Source organism: Lactuca saligna, chromosome 4 (assembly GCF_052625555.1).
Source record: "Lactuca saligna cultivar CGN05327 chromosome 4, ASM5262555v1, whole genome shotgun sequence".
NCBI lineage: Eukaryota > Viridiplantae > Streptophyta > Magnoliopsida > Asterales > Asteraceae > Lactuca > Lactuca saligna.
Window position 1 is genome coordinate 250,342,906 of NC_136420.1, and position 20,991 is coordinate 250,363,896.

The following is a 20,991-nucleotide window of genomic DNA, read 5'->3' on the forward strand; positions in this document are numbered from 1 at the left end:
TTCACCCTAGACTATGCCTCTACTAGGCTACATCGTACGAAACTATGGCTACTGCATAATCCGATCTTCGGGTAAGAAGTCCTCATTCTTGATTCCATGCATGGTTCTCTGCCTTGTCAAGGAACATGTGAAATGCCCTCGGCCTTGGTGGCGTTTCTGGTCTTGCTGCTTTATTTTTCCTTGGGCAGTCTCTGGACATGTGACCCTTGCCTCCACATCCGTAACATACTTTGTCATTATGCGTGCAGTGTTTGGAATAGTGACCAGTCCTCCCACACTTGTAACAAGTCACTTCTTCGTTGCACTTTCCACCATGCTTCTTCTTGCATCTATCACACCATCTTGCTTCACCTCCATCTGCTCCTCCAAGCTTTGAGAATTTTCTTTCCTTGTTCGGCCTCGAAGATCCTTCAAACTTCCGCTTCTCTCCTACCTTATCTTTTTCTAGACCTTTTTCTCTTATCTGGGCCTCTACGTTCTTAGCTGCCCTAACAGCTGCTTTCAAAGTAGTTGCCATTTTGACCATTGGGCCAAAGTGAATGGGCAGTCCGTTAGCAAACCTATCAATCTTGGAGAGTTCAGTAGGCACCAAGTAGGGGAATAGCTTCATCCTTTCGGTGAATGCGGTGGCATACTCGTCAATACTCATCTTCCCTTTCTTCAGGTTCTGAAACTCGTTGTTTAGGTCTATCAGATCTACCTCCGGGCAGTACTGCATTTTCAACTGCTCCAAAAACTCTTCCCACGACATCCTTAAGGCTTCTCCTCGTGGCATCGTATATGCCAATAGCTTCCACCAGCTCAAGAGTCCATCTTTCAGTTGTCTTACTGCGAAGATAGTCTTCTGTTTCTCATTACAGCTGCAGCTCTCAAACACCATCTCCATCTCAGAGATCCAATCCATAATCTCAACCAGATTCGGGCTTCCTGAGAGACTTGGGGGTTTCGCACCCAAGAAATTCTTGTATATCCGCCCATCCTTGTTGTTTCTCCCTTCAGCGCCATCCCTTTGCTCACCTTGAGTCCCTACTTGACTCACTTGGCGGCTGTAGTTCCCTTCCTCTGATTGCTAGGGAACTGGCTCTGTCGGTTCAACATGTACGGTAGGTTCGTCCCTATTCAACATTTGTCTCATTTCATCCCTTTGTTCAGCCAACATAGCCCGAATCATGGCTTGAACTCCAGCCATGGTGACTGGATCAGGCGCAACTTCTTCTTCAACAGGTATTTGCTGAACCACTGGGGGTTGGTTCCTGTTCCCATTTACGTTTACGTTTCCGCTACGGGTTCTTTCCATCTTGATCTATACACCGAATAAGGTGAATCTAGATCTTAATTTAGGATTGACGTCTTAAATCATCCTTATCACCCCGAAACGTTTATATGCTAGTTCTAATATCGTAGTTAAACGCTTAGAATCCTAAACATATAAGGCTTCCAGATCCGGTCGGCAATAGACCATAGATCCGAACAAATAACAACATATCATGCACAAAGCATTTAGCACATAAAAGCAATTTAGGCATCATTCCTAAAATAAGCTAGTGCTCACACCTGACAATCATCGCTTAGCATTCTAAGTTTAAGTCTAGAAATAAATCCAAATTCCTAGTTCGCTTAAACTAATGCTCTGATACCAACTGTGACATCCCCAAAATCACGGCCATAAAAGACAGATTTTGTTTATGCTTTATAAAAATCAGAGAACTTCATTTTATAAAATGGTTGCGGAATTTGTTCCCAGAAAAACACGATAAATACGTTATTAAAACATTTTCGAAGAAACGTATTTTTATTCATCTTAAAACGTTTGGGATGTCATCGTTAATACAGAAACATAAGCATAAACAGAACTTACATTTATTTACACTAGTGATCTACATCTCTTTAAATCTCTCAGTGTAAAGTGACTTCATATCAACACCTGTGATATACATAAACTGAGTGGGTCAGGTTGGGAAACCTGGTGAGTACATAGGGTTTTCAACCCACAATAATATAATTGTTATGTTTAATCATCAAACAATTAACCCCATTACCCATCCCCATCATCTTCTTTACTCTTAAGGATTTAACCTAAGAGTCGTCTATCCTGCATTTGTTTATTCCGAAGTCTCTTACTTCCAGGGTTATAGGACTGGCACTAAATCCATAACTGCCGATGTTAGTTCGTAAGGCACTAATTCCATAGCTGGTATATCCTACTCATCGGGTACTAAATCCATAGCTACCAGCGTTCAACAGGTACTAAGTCCATAGCTACCAATTCCTACAGGTACTAAATCCATAGCTACCAGTGTCTAACTAATAGGTACTAAGTCCATAGCTACCAATTTCTAAGAGGTACTAAATCCATAGCTACCAACGTCTGACATGTACTAAGTCCATAGCTACCGGTGTTTGTCCCATAGCCACTAAGTCTATAGCTGCCAATGTATACTCACGTCATCTTCTATCTCTCATCATCTATCTACCCATCATCATACCCTACATATTCGTATATATAAAATACGTATACAGTTTAAATCCTTTAAAACATGTATAAAACGTTCATCCAACATAGACAACAAGTATTCAGATAATATGCACACATAGCACGTAGTTTATATTAAGTACTTCATATCTATGTGTAAGATGAAAGGGACTATGCACTCACCTGAGAAGGTGGTGACTCGGTACTCGGATAGCGCTACGTTTACTTTAAAATAATTTCCTTTGACGAAACCTAGTATTATCACCACTAGATTTTAGGTTAATATTACCGTGACTAATTATTAGTCTTATTATTATTATTATTGTTATTATTATTATTATTATTATTATTATTATTATTATTATTATTATTATTATTATTATTATATAAGCGTTTAAACAATACTTTCCAACTACTATGTAAAGACAGGGGCTAGACATAAAACACCGGAGGGCAGGACCATTTTGGCGTATAGCACTTCTCAAATCTAACAACCCTATGCGGCCTTTTAAACCAGATTCTCCGTACCGTGAGTAGTTAAAAGATATTATAACGACACTTTTATAAGTCATAATAATAGCTCAAATATTTATTATAAATTTATAATAACAATACTAATTTTAAATATAAACTATATTTAAAATAGGGTAAGCATAACTTACTTTCAAGGGGATTTTAGCTAGGAGTCGGGCTCTGCAGGGGCAGAACTTCGTCGCTGAATCTTTCTAAGAAAGATTCGTGCAGCGCTTCAGCGCTCACCTTACTATACTATAACTATAGAAAGAGAATTCGAATCACGAGGGACCGAAATGCTCGGGGGATAAGGAGAGAAAGACTCTTGAATCAAGAGAATGGTGCAAGAAATATGAGAACCCAAGGCTCTTATTTATACTAATTGAATTTTCAAAAACTACCCTCCATAATTACTTAATGACCTTTTAGTTATATAAACAACTAAACACCCCTCTATAATACTATTTTAAATGGATTTAATGATATTTGTACTAAACTAATGTCGAAAGAACTCAACATTAATCTTATAATGACCGCATCGTCGATACCTTTCTAATGATATATACATATGTATATATATGTGTACGTATACATGATTTATACTTTATTTTAATACGTAAATATGCTATTATAATTTGTAACTCGTTCATATGAACTCCGTTTTTTACGTTCTTTATATCCACGCGTAGGTGGAGACGTACTCTACAACTTTCGTTTAGACTCTGTCGGCTAATTTTGACTTTATTTTTAAAGTTATATTTTCAACAGGCCGGGACAGGATTGGTCCGTTAAAATCTCATAACTTCTTTATCCGATGTCCATTTTCATCTGTATTTTTATCGTTACGATACTAATAACGAGATCTTCAATTCTTGTTTAGGTTGTGTCGGCTAAAAATCAATCGATCTAAAATTCGAATTTCGGGTTGTACACCGCTAATCCGAAACTTCGAAAAATCATAACTTCTTCATACGAAGTCAGATTTGGGCGTTCTTTTTATCGATGTTCTTATTTTAACATATTCTACGACTTTCGTTTAGAGTGCTAAGGCTAAATCTCTCTCTATCATAACTTTACTATTTACGCTTCCCGGCGCCGTGCCGGTTCCGACGCGAAACTTTGACGGGTCATAACTTCTTCGTTATAACTCGGATTTCGGCGTTCTTTATATGTACGGAAACCTTGTGAAATATTCTAAAACTTGGTTAAGATTATTTATTCTAAATAATCTGTTTGTAGAAAAGTCGTTTTCGACCCCTATTGCCTCTAAATTGACTAGCCCAAATCTGCGAGCGTTACAAAAGTCGACCCCCTTTGAGGTGTGGCAAAGGACTCTCCCGAAGATGTTGCAGAAGACTCCCCGTCTGGTGCAGCGGAGGACTCCCCCTCAGACATAGCATGGGATCCTCACATCTGTGAGCCAGATGACTCCCCCTCAAGTGAAATTTTAGACTTTCCTTTCTATGAAATAAAGGATGTGGATAGAGTCTTGTACACAACTTCTCCATCTTCCTCTTTAGAAATAATCTTCCAATACAAATTAGGTCTAGATAGATCACTTCAAGACACATTTAATGAATTGAAAAGCGACGTGTAATCAAACAACCAATCTGGACCCACTCTGGTGCATGTCTCATTTTCTTCCAACCAACGCACGTCATAGGATTCCACAATTTGTTTGGTTTTCTTATTGTAGACTCTATAGGCAGTGCGAGCAGCATACCCTAAAAAATAGCAGTCATCGGCCTTGGCATTAAACTTCTGGTTGGCATCTAAGTGAAGGAGGGTAGGACAGCCAAATACATGGAAATCACTGACTGATGGCTTGTGTCCATAGTAGATTTCATACGGAGTTTTCATCTGAGCTTTGTTGATTAGAACTCGATTCTGAACATAACAGACAGTGTTTATTGCCTCAGCCTAGAAGAAAATTGGCAGCTTTGAATCACACAGCATTGTTCTTGCAGCGTCTTTTAGCGTTCTGTTCCGTCTATCAGCAACACCATTTTGTTGAGGTGTATGAGTTGAACTAAATTGACGTAAAATACCCTTTTCCGCACAGAAATGATCGAGAACAGAATTCTTAAACTCTGTTCCGTTATTGGTACGAAGCGCCTTCACCCGATTGTTGGTCTAGTTCTAAACTAATACTATGAACTTCTTGATCAATTCAGAAACGCCAGTTTTGTTGGTTAGAAAGAAGACCCACGTAAATCGAGAGAAATCATCAATCACAACTAGAGAGTAAGAGCTTCTGTTTATGCTGAGAACATTTACTGGACCAAACAAATCCATATGAAGAATTGAAGAACCTGGATAATTGAATTGACTTGTTTTGGCAAGTGCAGCTTTCGATGATGCTTTCCTTGAGCACACGACACACATTTCTCAAACGTAATGAAGTCCTTAACGGGCAGCCCATGGACCATCTCATTCTTCTCAAGACGATTTAGATTTTTGGCGTTAGCATGACTTAATCTTCGGTGCCACAACATCGAAGTTTATTCGGAGATCTTGGAGAAAAGACACGTAACTTGTTCTGGAAGATTGCTATTCATATCAATGATATAGGCGTTCCCATCCTTTTTTGATTTTATGAGAATCCATTCTTCTAGGATGACAAATCCTGGCTTTAGAATCATGCATTCCTTGTCAGTGAAATGCGTAGAATAGCCCTTGTCACAGATCTAAGAAACGCTTAACAGGCTATGTTTCAACTCGGGAGCAAAATTGACATTTTCGAAACTCAAAAATCCATTTGAGAAGGTTCCTCTTTGAGTGATCTTACCACCATCTCCACCCGGCAAAAGAGACATATTCCCCATTAAATGACTGAATGTTGTGCAGTTGGGAGATATATCCCGTCATATGCCGGGAACAGTCGCTGTCGACGTACCAGGGTCTGACGACATTTCCCTGCAACTGTGCCTGCAAAATGTGCGGGTTTAATTAGATTTGGGCACCCAGGTCATGACCTTCCTGGGTGATCCCGATGCCTTTTTAGATTTGTCACATTTAGAATTTTCTAAGGACACAAATGATGTATTGAGAGCAGGTTTAGGCAACCATTTATAATTAGGTTTTCTAAATGTACCAGCTGATTTAGTCATGGAGTATTTGTCAGTCTACTTAAAGCATGTGCGACTTCTACCAGAGTTGGTTGAAGATCCATTGTTGCTTCGTGAGGAGCTTGACCTTGGCTTGGCTATGCTCGTTTTTGGCAGACTGCCTGGGACATAGTGATTAAAAACCCTTTTATGTCTTTGAAAAACAACCCGTTTTCTATTCCGTTCATCTTCCCAATCATCATTTCGAGAACGACTTCTAGAGGAGTTTCTATTTAAAGACCATCCTCTGAACTCGTTCTCTATTCTTGGAAGATTATAACTCACAAACATACGATTTTGACAATTTCTAGCAATATGACCACTAGTGCCACAATTAAAACAAATCTGCTTATTATTGTTATAGCTTGTACTACATTGATTAGATTTGTTTTCCCTACATGCACCCTTGCTTTTCTCACAAGAACAAGCAACATTACTAGGTTGTGAGGCAAGTAAGGGTGCTTTGGATGGGGAGAGTTGTGAAACTGGTGGTGTTTCACCATCTTTATCACAAACATTAAAATTGTCAACCACATTATTCAAAACTGTATGAGTCATTTGACAACTATTCAAAGCAGTATCAGAACTAACAAAAACAGTATCAGAAGAATCAAAAACACTACGAAAACTATTGTCACTTAAAACATTTGAAAAGGAATTGTCTTTATTTAAAACGAAAACTTCAGATTTCGGCTCAGTTTTATTTTCAGACACACATCCTGTAGTCTCCTAAAGTCCTTAATTTTCGATTCTAATTGAGCTTTGAATGGTTTTTGTCCTTTTCGAAGTTCGTACCGTTCATATCTAAGGTCTTCTACGTCTCTTATCAATTTTTCATTAAGTTCACGAAGAATCCTAAGATTTTCTACTTCATTGCCTAATGTCTAAATTTTGTCATGTAAAGTTTTGACATAATCAATACAAGCCTGAGAGCATGATGGGAGATTTACCTTGGATGAATTAGGTGCATGAAAAGAGGATACCATCAAAGCAAACTGTAGCTCCATCACACTGTCTTCAGCTGCTACAATCCCTGCTGGAGCATCATCCCTTACCTGTGCCAGATGAGCATTTTCTGGTCCAAATAAGTTAAGAGATTGTATTTGATCATCCCAATCGAAAGATTGCGCCACCATAGCCTTATCATTGTTTGCTTGACCACTGCTTCGGTTGTTCCCAACTGCAACCATTGTCCTGTCATTATTAACTCTTCTATCAGGATGCGGGCAATCACGAGCAAAATGAACTGGCTCGTGGAAATTGAAACACCGAAGCTTTCCCTTGTTAAATCCAACTTTCTTATCAGCACTCATTCCCCAGTTGTTCTTCCCTCTCTTTTTGGAAAATTGTTTTGCTCTAAAGATTGCCATGGCAATTTGCCACGTGATATCCATCTCCTCAATATCCTTAGGATGATTTTGATCAAGATCTGCAAATGACAATTGAGGTGGAAGCTCCCCAGCTACGAGTGTATTGTAGCAATTAATTAGCCCAGCTGCAAAAACAAGGTTTTCATCACCCTCCTTTCCTTTTGAAGAAGAAGCCACATTTGAAGATGGAGCAGTTTGAGTAGACACGAATGATTGATTTTGTAAGTAGGGCATGACTGATGCAGAGGAAGCCGATGGATGGGTAAGTGTCTGAGCTTGAGGAGAAGCATTGAAAGATAAACCTGCAGAAGAATAAGAGAAGGAGGAGAGAGCATTCTTAGTTGAAAAGCCAAGATTGGCAGCTGAGTAGGAGTTCACATGATTGATCTCTCGCTGGTTGTCATCAATATCACATGCTTTAATGACAGCCATTACTTCTGCTAGAGAAAGGCGATTGAGATCCTTAGTCTTCTTAATGACCGCTACATTCATGTCCCAAGATTTTTGGAGGACATTTATCAGCTTCTTATTTATTTCTGACTTTGTATAGAAGATCCCTGCTACAGTCATTTCCATATTAAGAGTTGTGAACCACTGCAGTTGAGCCTCAAGAGTCTCTCCAGGCACATAGTTAAACATGTTGAATCGTTGCCTCAGCATATCTTGGCGACTCTCTCGCATGTCTTCATTTCCCTCATATACCTCAATAAGGGCTTCCCACAGTGCTTTAGCAGAAGTATATTCTCTGAACCCTTGAGCAATGTCTGGAGATAGGGCCATAGTCAAAATGGCCAATGCCTTTTTCTATTCTTCTACACTCTCAAAATCTTCATCAATGTAGTTCTCAATTTTCTTGTCAACCACCTGCCCCCCAATTGTAGTGGTGATTATGACTGGATCCTTTATGACATATTTCCAAATCTTGAAGTCTTTCATCTTTATGTATTTTTCAATTCTATATTTCCACTTAGGAAACCCATCAGCAGACATAAGCCTTGGAATTCGCGTGGTGGTGCCCATGACAACATCGAGTTCTTGAAAATGGTTTTGATTTTGTGATTCCATTTGTTAAGTTAAAATTAATTAATATTTAGAGGTGAATTAAAATTAACTGCTAAAAGAAATTTAATTTTCTCCTGAAAAAGAGTTCACTGCCGGAAATCGTTTACTGCTGAAAAAGAACTATTAATTCACTGCCTTCGAAAAAATTAAAAATAAGTTTACTGCTGAGAAATAGTTTGCGGCTGTAAACTATCAGTTTGCGGCCGTAAACCTAAATATTTTTGTTTTTCGTTTCAGAAACTTTAACAAAAATTCGAGGAATTAATTTATTTTAATTTCGATTAATTTAATGTGGTTAAATTACGGTCTTCAAGGTTAACCGACTTGCACCAAAATAAGGTTTACGGCCCAATAATCTAGTCTTCACGGTTGATGAAATTTACTGGTTTGCGGCCATGAACTCAGTGTTTACGGCCGTAAGCTTGGACCGAGAACACAGAATCTTCAATTTTTGAATGATAGAATAAATCTCCTTTTCTGAAACACGCGAACTAGCATCAAATAACGACTGTAGAATTCCTTTGACGCCGGTCTCGCTCTGATACCAATTGTAAGGTCCAAAATCGGATCTTACCAGTGATCAAAAGCACACAACAATCAAACAACACGAAATAATAAGCAAAGATGTAACAAACCAAGCTTGCATACGTTTTATAACCTTAAACGTCTGATACAACTTGGTAGGAACTGCAAATACTAAAGGCATCAACCACCAATACGTCTGACACAACCCTATATATATATATATATATATATATATATATATATATATATATATATATATATATATATATATATATATATATATATATATATATATATATATATATATATATATATATAGACACCCAAGACCGTGAGGAGTTTACGGTCGTAAACTCCTTTACAACCGTAAACAGACAAAAAGAAACTAATTACAAATGTACCCCTACCACTAACTGCAACACCTAGACCAAACCATTATTCTAAGCCCTTCAGGTATCACGACATGGTGTACCGATATCAATTATTTCAGATCGAGCTGTGCGTTTCACTTCCAGGTTCTGGAAGAAGTTCCATGAGAAGTTGGGTACTAGGCTTCATTTGAGTACCGCTTACCACCCACAAACCGACGGACAGAGTGAGCGGATGATTGAAACGCTCGAGGACATGCTTCGGGAATGTGTGTTGGACTTCGGAGGGAGTTGGGACACGTATCTACCTTTGGTTGAGTTTTCTTATAACAACAGCCACCACTTAAGCATTTGTATGCCTCCCTTCGAGTTGTTGTATGGGAGGAGGTGTCGGACTCCCATCTATTGGGGATAGGTAGGGCAACGAGTGATGGGTAGCACTGAGATAGTGCTTTATACAACCAAACAGATTCAGCAGGTTAGACAGAGGTTGCTGACAGCCTAGAGTCGCAAGAAGAGTTACGCTGATAGGCGACGATCGGAGATCGAGTTTCAGGTTGGAGATTTTGTACTCCAGAAAGTGTCTCCAAGGAAAGGAGTGATCCGATTCAGGAAAAGGGGAAAGTTTGGGCCCCGGTACGTTGGAGCATTTAGGGTGATCGCGAGGGTGGGTAGGGTAGCATATCGTTTGGAGGTACCTGTAGAGCTGAGCAAGATCCATGATACCTTCCACGTGTCTCAGCTGAGGAAGTGTATAGCCGACGAGTCGGAAGTGGTGCCGTTGGAGGATATCCAGGTGGATGCAAGTCTGAATTATGTTGAGAGACCGATCGCGATATTGGACCGAAAGGTCAAGGTTCTAAGAAACAAGGAGGTGTCGCTGGTTCAGGTCCAGTGGCAACATCAGAGGGGGTCCGAGCTGACTTGGGAGCCGGAGTCAGAGATACGGGAGCAGCATCCGGAGTTATTTATGGCATGAGAGTTTGAGGTTGAAGTCTGGTTCTAGTGGAGGAGAATTGTAACATCCCAAAATTCAGGTAAAGCTATTTAACCCTTCCCTTTTTTCAAGTAGTCAAGATTAGTCCTTTGAGTGAGATCTTGTAGCTAATGAGTACGGTGGGCGTACTGGGGAGTACGCTGCGCATACTCATGCGCTTAAGTTGGACGTGGACTCGCCTGGGTACGTTGGGCGTACCCAGGGTTACGCTAAGCGTAGGTGGCCCAGATGCAAACCCTAATATTTGGCTTGTGCACTATATAAGGGATGCTAAGGCTCATTTCTAAGCCTCCATACCAGAGAGTGAAACCCTAAGACAGCCTTCCATCGTCCTTAGCTTGAGTGTGAGTGTTGTGGAGCTAAAAGTGCCTTGGTGTGTTAGTGAAGAAGTAGGAGAGGATCTTGTGGAGGCTAGGGCTTGAAGTGCAAGTTTGGATCTGAGATCTTCAGAGGAAAGAGCTTCATCTAGAGTTATAAAGTTCAAAACTTTCCTCTTTATTTGGTTTGATGTTGCATGGACCATTTCCAGGGTTAAAAGTCCCAAAGGTGGAAACTTTATGAGTGTAATGGACTCCATGGACCTAGATCTATCCCATTTTAGTGAAATTTGTGTTATAGATGCATAAAAATCCCAACTTGGTCGTTTTTATGGGGTCATGCTTGAGTTATGAGCTTTCTAGGGTCGGTAATGGAATGTTATGGGTGTTAGTGACTTGTCCAGCCATGCAAAGGCTTAAAGTCACCAACTTTATGGATTAAGAGGCTTAGAAATGGTCAGATCTTATACGTGTTTTTTTAACTTTTTAAGACCTCAAGAGCTTAAGAGTCTAAAACTGGGAGTTACGTGGGGCGTAATCCTAGTACGTGCGGCGTAAGGGGTCACGTACCTCGTTTCTGTGAGGATGCCTAGTACGCCCAACGTACATGTTTGGTACGCACAACGTAACCCGTAGAGTTGACTTTTGTTGACTTTTAGGGTTTGGTCAACTTTAGGGTCTTCGAGCCACGATAGAGGTAAAATGGTCTTTTACCCTTCTGAGAATACTAAGAGAGGGACTAGTCTAGCCTTGAGAGATGTATTGATTAAGATTTTTGATTTCATATGATTAAGCGGAGGCTAGACCAGATTTTTACAGAGTTCGAGATTACCGAGTCACCCGAGGTGAGTCTTCTCACTATACTTTACAATAGTGGTAATTAGAGTTATGTGACAAAGTAATTGTATGTTTTTTGCATGATGAGATTTCTCTGTGATTTATGCTATGTATTTATAGAGTTAGGACCGGAAGGTCCACAGAGTTAGGACCAGAGGGTCAATAGAGTTAGGACTGGAGGGTCCACAGAGTTATAGCCTCGAGTGGCTTTTATGTGTTATATCTGGTATTTTGGGGAACTCACTAAGCATTTATGCTTATGGTGTTGTGTTATGTGTTTCAAGTACCAGTGACGATCGCGGGAAGGCGCCGGCTTGATCAGTACACAGACGAGGAGTTTTTACATATTATGATCTTGGGATGTGATGTTATGGATTGTTATGTGATACAATGACATTTTTATAACAATTATGCATGAAAGTGTGTTTTTAAAATGTGAAAAAAAAAATTTAAAATTATGTTGTTACAGTAAATATAAACATTCTAATAAATAAAATTAAGTTCTGTATGCAAGCATTTTTGACTTCAACCTGTTTTAAATCAAACTAATTTTTGACATTATTATCTTTATTATGTAAATGGCATTAACATATTTCAACTTCAAAAAAAGGATCTCTGAAGGCAAATAATGTAGTTTATTTGATATATGTGAACCTTATTTATATGTAAAGGATTCCTAATGATATTTTCACTAAGGTGTAGAGAAAATAATTAAGAAACTATACACTTTGTGTATGACTTCCTTTCTAATGAATGTCCGAGATTAAGTACAACATACCAAATCAACTTTAATAACAACTATAGTAGTTATAATTATATTTTATGTGGTAAAGCATACTTATTAAATCTTCGTTGAAGTTTTCAAGAGTTGAGATACAAACTGGTAAGAACCATCTAAGGTCTTAATGATAATAAAGGATGAATTTAAATCTTACTTGGTATGATTTACTTTTTAATCGGTAGAAATATTCTCCTTTAATCTTTTTGGGATAATACTTCAATCACTATTAACTGTATCTTGAATACAAATAGCAAATAATAAGTAGATAAAACACTTTATAAGATTTAGTATGAAAAGGCTTTATCAACATCTTACTTAATGTTTTGTGTATATGAAGCCAATGTTGGACTAAAGCTTCTAAACCAAAAATCTACTAAATGCATATTTGTGTAATACTCTAAATGTGGCTTAGATTATCATATGAAAACCCACCAAGAATAAGTTCTCTTATTCCTGTGAAAGCTAAGTTACTAGAAAGCAAGCTTCTAGTGACAAAGCAAGTGGGAGGTACATGGAACTTGAAGCAGCTCAAGAACCATAACCTTATGTAGTATTACCTGGCACTAGTTTTAACAAGGATTGCTAAAATTGAATAATAGTTATTCACAAACACAAATTGTTCGCATTACTGGTAGAAATCATCTATGACTTGCGAAATGTGGAATCTCTCATTGATGAGCTTTTATTGAGGGTTTCTGGAAAATCCATCAAATACAAAGATGCTATGTTAGATCTTGAATATGATAAATGACTTTTAACATTCAATTTATCCGTCCCTTATAGATTTAACTAAGAAAGTTTTTCTAAAATGAAAGACCTAGGAAAGAGAAGATACATTCTTAAAATGTAAAATCTATAAGGGATGGATAAATTGAATGTTAAAAGTTTCATGTCCTTATACATATATTGACAATATCTTCAAAGGGATCAAGACACAATATTTTTTTGGAAAATTATTGGCATTGTCATATGGCGCCATTTTGAGCTAGCCTCAAAAGTACATAGCTCATAGGCTTAAACTAGATGAAATGATTTATATTTCATTTGCTTGGAAAATGAATTCATCATTTACACCATATTATGCATAGGACATGGTATTTGATCATGATGTAAGCATGTCATAGGATACTAATTGAATACATGGTTAAGTCACTGGATCACTAAGAGATTATTCTAAGAGTATTTTATTAGAACTAAGAGAATGTATATGAGATAATGTAATGCTCATGTTTCTAGGCTAGGCATTAATATTGACATAATGGTCTAGGTTAACCTTTGTAACTCATTTAGAAGAAATAAAAAGAGATTATGTGAATTTTATGTGAATTATGTGTTGTATGCTTAGTTCTTAGGGTTTATTTAATTAAGAATAAAAAAATAAGCATCGAAATTTAAGTTTGAGATAAGCCCGAGATCTTTACATAAAGTTGTAGTGCTCGAAACAAGGATTCCGGGGATATAAAGAATGCCGAAATCCGAGTTATAATTAAGAAGTTATGACCTGTCGAAGTTTCGCGATAAACCGACACGGTGCCAAGTGTCGTAAAAAGTGAGTTTTTGACAAACTTCTTTTTATCCTTAGTGATCTAAACAAAATTCATAGTATTCGTTAAACCGAGAAGTTCGATAAAAATAACGCCCAAATCTGACTTCGTATGAGGAAGTTATGATTTTTCGAAGTTTTAGCTTATTAGTAGACAGCTAAAAACTTGAATTTTAGATCGAGCGATTTTTAGCCAACACAACCTAAACGAGAATTGAAGGTCTCGTCATTAGGAGCATAACGGTAAAAATTCTGACGAAAATGGACGTCGGATGAAGAAGTTATGAATTTTTAACGGATTCCCTATCTCGGTCTGTTAAAAATACAAATATAGAATTTAAGGTGAAAATTAGCCGATGAAGTCTAAACGGAAGTTGTAGAGTGTAATTTTACCTACGCGTGCATATAAAGAACGTCAAAAATGGAGCTCGTATGCGAAAGTTATGGATTTTAGAAGTTTTTGCACAAAAATCGAGAAATTTCGCATAGTCATGTTATTGCCACGTGTCCTCGCCTCGCATGTGCCACGTGTCCGAAATTCTGGTGAGTCATGCGAGCCACGTGTCCAAGCTGCCGAGTCACCTCGCATGCGAGAGCCCCGTGTCACCCCGTGTCCTCTTTTGATTCTACCAAAGGGAGGCCCAATCCGAAGCTCGCAGCTGGACTGAGCCTCGCACCACCCTAGCTCCGAACCTCGCATGTGCACCAGTAGACCGCGGTCCAATCAGAAGCTGCCAGTGAGCCCTTCGCACGTGCAGCCCTCGTGCGAGCCTTCCCTGTGAACCCTTGAATCTGCGATGCGTGGCCTCTTCTTAGCCCTTGGATTAGAAGCCTCGCCCGTATAAACAGAAGGGTGTGAGACCTCCTGGGTAACTTTGAAAATTTGTCAATTTTAACCCTAAATCCAAATTTTCTTCATCTTAACATCTCACAAAGCCCCGATATCGATTGCAAAGCCCGGAATACTCCACGCAGTGCCCGAGAAGCCTGGAAAATTTATCTTTTCGGTTTCGAAGCCCGACTTTTGCAGAGCCTGGTTTTCAATAGAACTCCCGTTTTTATTAGAAACGATCGTTTTAGGAAACGAATTGCTGCCCGATTATCATCAAATCAAGTGAGTGTGTAGTTACTTTCACCTTACACACACATACACACACACACACACACACATATATATATATATATATGTATATATATATATATATATATATATGAAGTATTTTACATAAAATACGTGTTGTGTGAATATATATTGTTTGTTTATTTGAGATGGGTGCTGAAGGATTGATTTATACATGTTTTTCAATAATTTAAACTATATATGTATTTTTATCTACGAAAAATGTTAGGTAAGACATGGGTAGATGAAATAGTGGGCATGATGAAAGGTGAGTTGGATAAAGGAAATGATCAATAATATTAATAATGAGTTGAGGGTGAGTGGTGAAATTTGAGAGAATCACTTACCCAAATTGTTGGCGCCCATCATTCAACAGAGTATGGATGACAACCATGGACTATTCTAGAAAGTCTAGGGAACACTAGCAGGCCCGCAACCTGTAGGTGTAATGAACTATATGTTCATTAGCTGTACTCTAAAAACCCATTGACATGTATTGCAGGAGAGAATAACTGAAAATAATATTGTCGATAAATGAGACCTATGGACTTAGCACATGTTGAATAAACTTTGGCAGCTATGGAATTAGTACCAGTTGTATAAACCCCGGTCACGAGATGACTTTGTGTCTATTCCTTAGGATGAATCCTTAGGAAGGAGTGATAGTTGATTCTTAAGTTAAACCCTTGAGAAATAAATAAAATAATGGGGTTTGGGGTAATTCGGTTGAATGATTGATGTTTAAACATAATAAATTTATGTATTGTGGGTTGAAAACCCTATATGCTCACCAGGCTTCCATGCCTGACCCACTCAGCTGTTTATATTACAGGTAGAGGACGCCGAGCATAGTCGGATGATGATGATGAGTGAATTTTGGATTATAAGCTAGTAGTTAAAAATAATTGTCGTAAGGCTTATAATGTCTTGTTTATACTTTTGATCTGTATCGGAACATGACATCCCGAGGTTTTGATATAAAAAGGAAATGATATATTTCTTAAAGAAAGGTTTTGAAAAACTTTGATCATATTTTGTTTTGGGGACCAATTCCGCAACATCTTTTATAAATATTTCTCTTATTTGATTTTAAAAAGCATAAATTAAATCGGTCTTTTCTGGCCGAGAAATTAGGGGATGTCATAGTTGGTATCACAGCATTAGTTTAAGCGAACTAAGAAATATACGATTTCTAGACTTAAACATAGAATCCTAAGTGATGACTTTGAGATGAGTGTCTACCATAATTTAGACACGAGCACTAGTTTATTTCAGGAAGGATGCCTAAAATGCTTCTATGTGCTAAATGTTTTGTGTTATAGCTATAATGATGTTATTATTTGTTCAGATCTATGGTCTATTGCCGAACGGATCTGGAAACCTTATGTGTGTAGGATTCTAAACGTATGACTACGATATTGGAACTAACATATAAATGTTCCGAAGACTTAACATCTAACGAAAATGAAGATCTAAATGCACCTACGATTGGTGTATAGATCGAAATGGCGAGTACTCAAACTGGGTTCGGAAGTGATAATCCACAGCCTGAGCCAATCATGATGACTGGAGTGCAGGCAATGATACGTATGATGTTAGGTGAACAGATGGAAGAGACAAAACGTTTACTTCAACAAAGTAAGGATGAACTTATTGTGCTAGTACGTCAGGCATATGTTCTTAAGGCAACTATTAGGGTTGCTAAGTCTATTAAGGAAATGATCAATGACACAACCGCCAACAAAGTTGAAGTTGGCAAAAAGAGGAAATTTGAGGGGTCTTCAAGGCCCAACAAGAGCAACATATCCTTAAAGTTTGGCAAAAGAAGAGATAAAGGAAAATGGTGCGGGAAGTGTAAAAATAAACACTCTGGGAATTGTGATGGGAAGGTGAAGTGCTTTAAGTGTGGAGAAATAGGGCATTACGCCAATAAGTGTACGATTCCCAAGAAGGTGTGTTACGGATGTAAAGAAGAAGGCCATATTTCTAAGAATTATCCGAAGAACAATGAAGTAACAAGGCCAAGTGCACCATCAATGCCAAAGGAATTTCAGGATATCCTTGAAGAAGCGATTAATAACACTAGGAAGTAGAAGTCAAGACTTGATACCCGAAGATAAAGTTACGAAGTAGTAATGTGAATAGTAACAAGTAGTTTAGCCTATGAGAGGCATAGTATTATAGGGTAAACTTGAACCTTTATTTAATCATTTCAAGGAAATAAAATAAACCGGTTTTGTCGTCTGATGAATAGTACGACTGGTGTAATTTTTGAAGTTGTCCCAATCATCTGGAATTTCCATCATCAATCAAGTTGAAGTAGAGTTGATCATTGAAGATACGCATGAAAGAAGTCCTAGTAGAGTCTAGGAAAATTTTATGATTAATTGGACACATTCGTATGTGTTAAATTGTTTTGTGATTTTAGGACTTGGGGACTGCGAGACAGTACTTGGGACGAGTATGAGTAGGTGTGAATAGTAGTAGAGATCTATACTACTGGAAGCACAGGACTCGCACTTGGATCAGGGAAAGTCACAAGGTTACCAAGAAGCTATTATTTGAATCCGTCTTGTTCTAGTCTGTCGTTACCATCGTTTCGGTAATGACTAAGAAGATGATTCTTATTCCCACCTTAGAGGTCATATCAAATTGAGTCCAACCACGATGAGTTTATTATGTGGTTCGGAGAACCAAGTTCGGTAACATTTGACTTAAGCCAGAAGATTGAAATGAAAGATGATCAAAGCAATCAATAGAAGTATCGCACTCATTGTTAAAGAAGTTGGTAGTTAGAAATGATACATGTTGAACTGTGATTGTATCACATTAGAACATGAAGGAAGGTATAATTTGTTCTGAAATTTATCCTTAGGAGATGTAAGTCTAAGTGGTGTAGTATACAATGAGAGATCATTAGAACATGACCCATCGGTCTGTTAAAATAAATGAAGGAAAATACTTATTCCAAGAAGAAGAAGGAGTCCTCAATAAGGACTTATTTTGTAACTTGAAGGTTACAATTGAAAGTCCTATGGAGATCTGAAGCTTTTTAGGATTAGCTGGATATTATCGCTAATTTATCCAAGGCTTTTCTTTAATCGCGACTCCATTAACAGCTTTGACCCACCAAGGAGCTGTCTATACTTGGAATGAGAAGCATAGGAAGCTTTGAGAGTTATAGAAGACGTCATGTGAAGCACCGACTCTTTCATCACCTAACGGAGTTGATGACTTCACAATTTAAAGTGATGCATGTGGAGTTGGGTTAGGTTGTGTTCTGACCCAAAGGGATAAAGTGATAGTATGTGCATTGAGGCAATTGAAAGAGCATGAAAAGAACTACCCCACTCATGATATGGAGTTGGCATCGGTAGTATTCGCCCTAAAGATAAAGAAGCACTATCTTTATGGTACTAAATGCAAACTTTTCACTGATTATAAGAGTCTTAAATATCTCTTTAATCAGAAGGAATTGAACATGAGGCAACGATGCTGGCTAGAGTTACTCAAGGACTACGACTGTGAGATACTTTGCCACCCTGGTAAAGCAAATGTTATTGTTGATGCTCCCAGTCAGAAGGTATGTCTGGAAAAGAAAAGGGCCAAGAGCGTTAAGAATTAAATTTGTCTTGACAATTGTGAAAAGTATAAAGAAAGCTCAAGAGGAAGCTTTAAAAAAAATGACCAAAAGAAGGAACATTTGGGATAAAACGTTGGTGTTTAATACAAACGGTCAAGGGCTGAAGGTATTCAAAGATAGGATTTGGGTACCTAGGATGGGAGGAATAAGAGGTCTTCTGATGGAAGAAGCTCACAAGACCATGTACTCGATTCATCCCGGCAATACGAAAATGTATAGAGATCTAAAACCCTATTACTGGTAGCCGATGATGAAGCTTGAAATTGCTAAAGTATGTGGCTGAGTGTGTAACTTGTGCTAGGGTTAAGGCACAACATCAGAAAACGTATGGGAGTTTAGAACCTTTACCTATACCCATAAGTAAATGGGAAGACATAACCATGCATTTTGTGACTAAACTACCCAGAACAAGGAACGGTCACGACATGATTTGGGTGGTCGTTGATCGCTTCACTAAGAGTGCGCATTTCATAGTAGCCAAAGAGAAATGGTCTATGGATAAACTTGCGAATTCTTATTTGAAGGAAAGTGTGAGGCTTCACGGTGTTTTGTTAACCATTGTATCTGATCGTGACAGTCGTTTTACCTCAAGGTTTTGGAGGAGTCTATAATAGGAATTGGGTACCAAGTTGTGTTTGAATACAACTTACCATCCACAAACCGATGGTGAGAACAAATGAACGATTCAAACGTTGGAGGATATGATGAGAGCATGTACCCTGGAATTTCAAGGTAACTAGGATGAACACTTACCTCTAGTAGAATTCACCTATAATAATAGTTTCCACTTAAGCGTTAAGATGGCACCTTATCACGCTTTGTATGGGGAAAAGTGTCGGATGCCATCATATTGGCTGGAAGCTGAGGAAAAGTAGTTTATGGGACTTGAAATAGTCCATTAGATTGTTGAAAAGTTGTTAGTGATTAGGGAAAAAGATGTTAGCTGCTCAAAAGAGCTATGCTGACAAGAAAAGACAACCGATATCATTCGAAGTTGGAGATTCAGTTTTACTTAAAGTCTCGTCATGGAAGGGACTTATAATATTTGGTAAAAAGGGAAAGTTGAGTCCAAGGTTTATAGGAGCATTTAAAGTTCTTCAGAGAATCTGGAATCAAGCTTACAAGCTAGAATTACTGGAAGAACTAGAGAGTCTTCATAACACCTTTCATATGTGTTATTTGAAAAAAGTTCACGGGAGGTTTGCCCAACATAATTCCCATTTCTGAATTAAGGTTGGACGAGAACAAGAGGTTAATTGGAGAACCTGAGGCAATCGTTAACCATAAGACTAAGAAGTTGTAACGTAAGATAGTCGATTTAGTGCCTGTATGTTGGAAACATATAAATGGGCCAAATCCCACCTGGGAAACGGACAGTGACATAGTTAGTCGCTACCTGTAGTTGTTTGTCGTTATGTGATTCCGGGGATGGAATCATCCTAAGGGGGAGAGAGTTGTAACGCTCGTGTTTCTAGGCTAGGCATTAATATTGACATAATGGTCTAGGTTAACCTTTGTAACTCATTTAGAAGAAATAAAAGGGATTATGTGAATTTTATATGAATAATGTGTTTTATGCTTAATTCTTAGGGTTCATTTAATTAAGAATAAAAAATAAGCATCAAAATTAAAGTTTAAGATAAGCTTGATATCTTTACATAAATTTTTAGTGCTCGAAACAAGGTTTTCGGGGATATAAAGAATGCCGAAATCCGAGTTATAACGAAGAAGTTATGACCTGTCGAAGTTTCGCGATAAACCGACACGGTGCCGAGTGTCGTAAAAAGTGATTTTTGGTAAAATACTTTTTAGCCTTAGTGATATAAACGAAAGTCGTAGTATTCGTTAAACCGAGAAGTTCCATAAAAAGAACGCCCAAATCTGACTTCGTATGAGGAAGTTATGATTTTTCGAAGTTTCAGCTTAGCAATAGACAGCTAAAAACTTGAATTTTAGATCGAGCAATTTTTAGCCGACACAACCTAAACGGGAATTGAAGGTCTTGTCATTACGAGCACAACAGTAAAAAGTCTAACGAAAACGGATGTCGGATGAAGAAGTTATGAATTTTTAACGGATTTCGTATCTCGGTCTATTAAAAATAATAATATAAAATTTAAATTCAAATTTAGCCGATGAAATCTAAATGGAAGTTGTAGAGCGTAATTTTAGCTACTTGTGCATATAAAGAACGTCAAAAATGGAGCTCATATGCGAAAGTTATAGATTTTAGAAGTTTTTGCACAAAAATCGAGAAATTTCGCATAGTCATGTTATTGCCACGTGTCCTCGCCTCGCATGTGCCACGTGTCCAAAATTCTGGTGAGTCATGCGA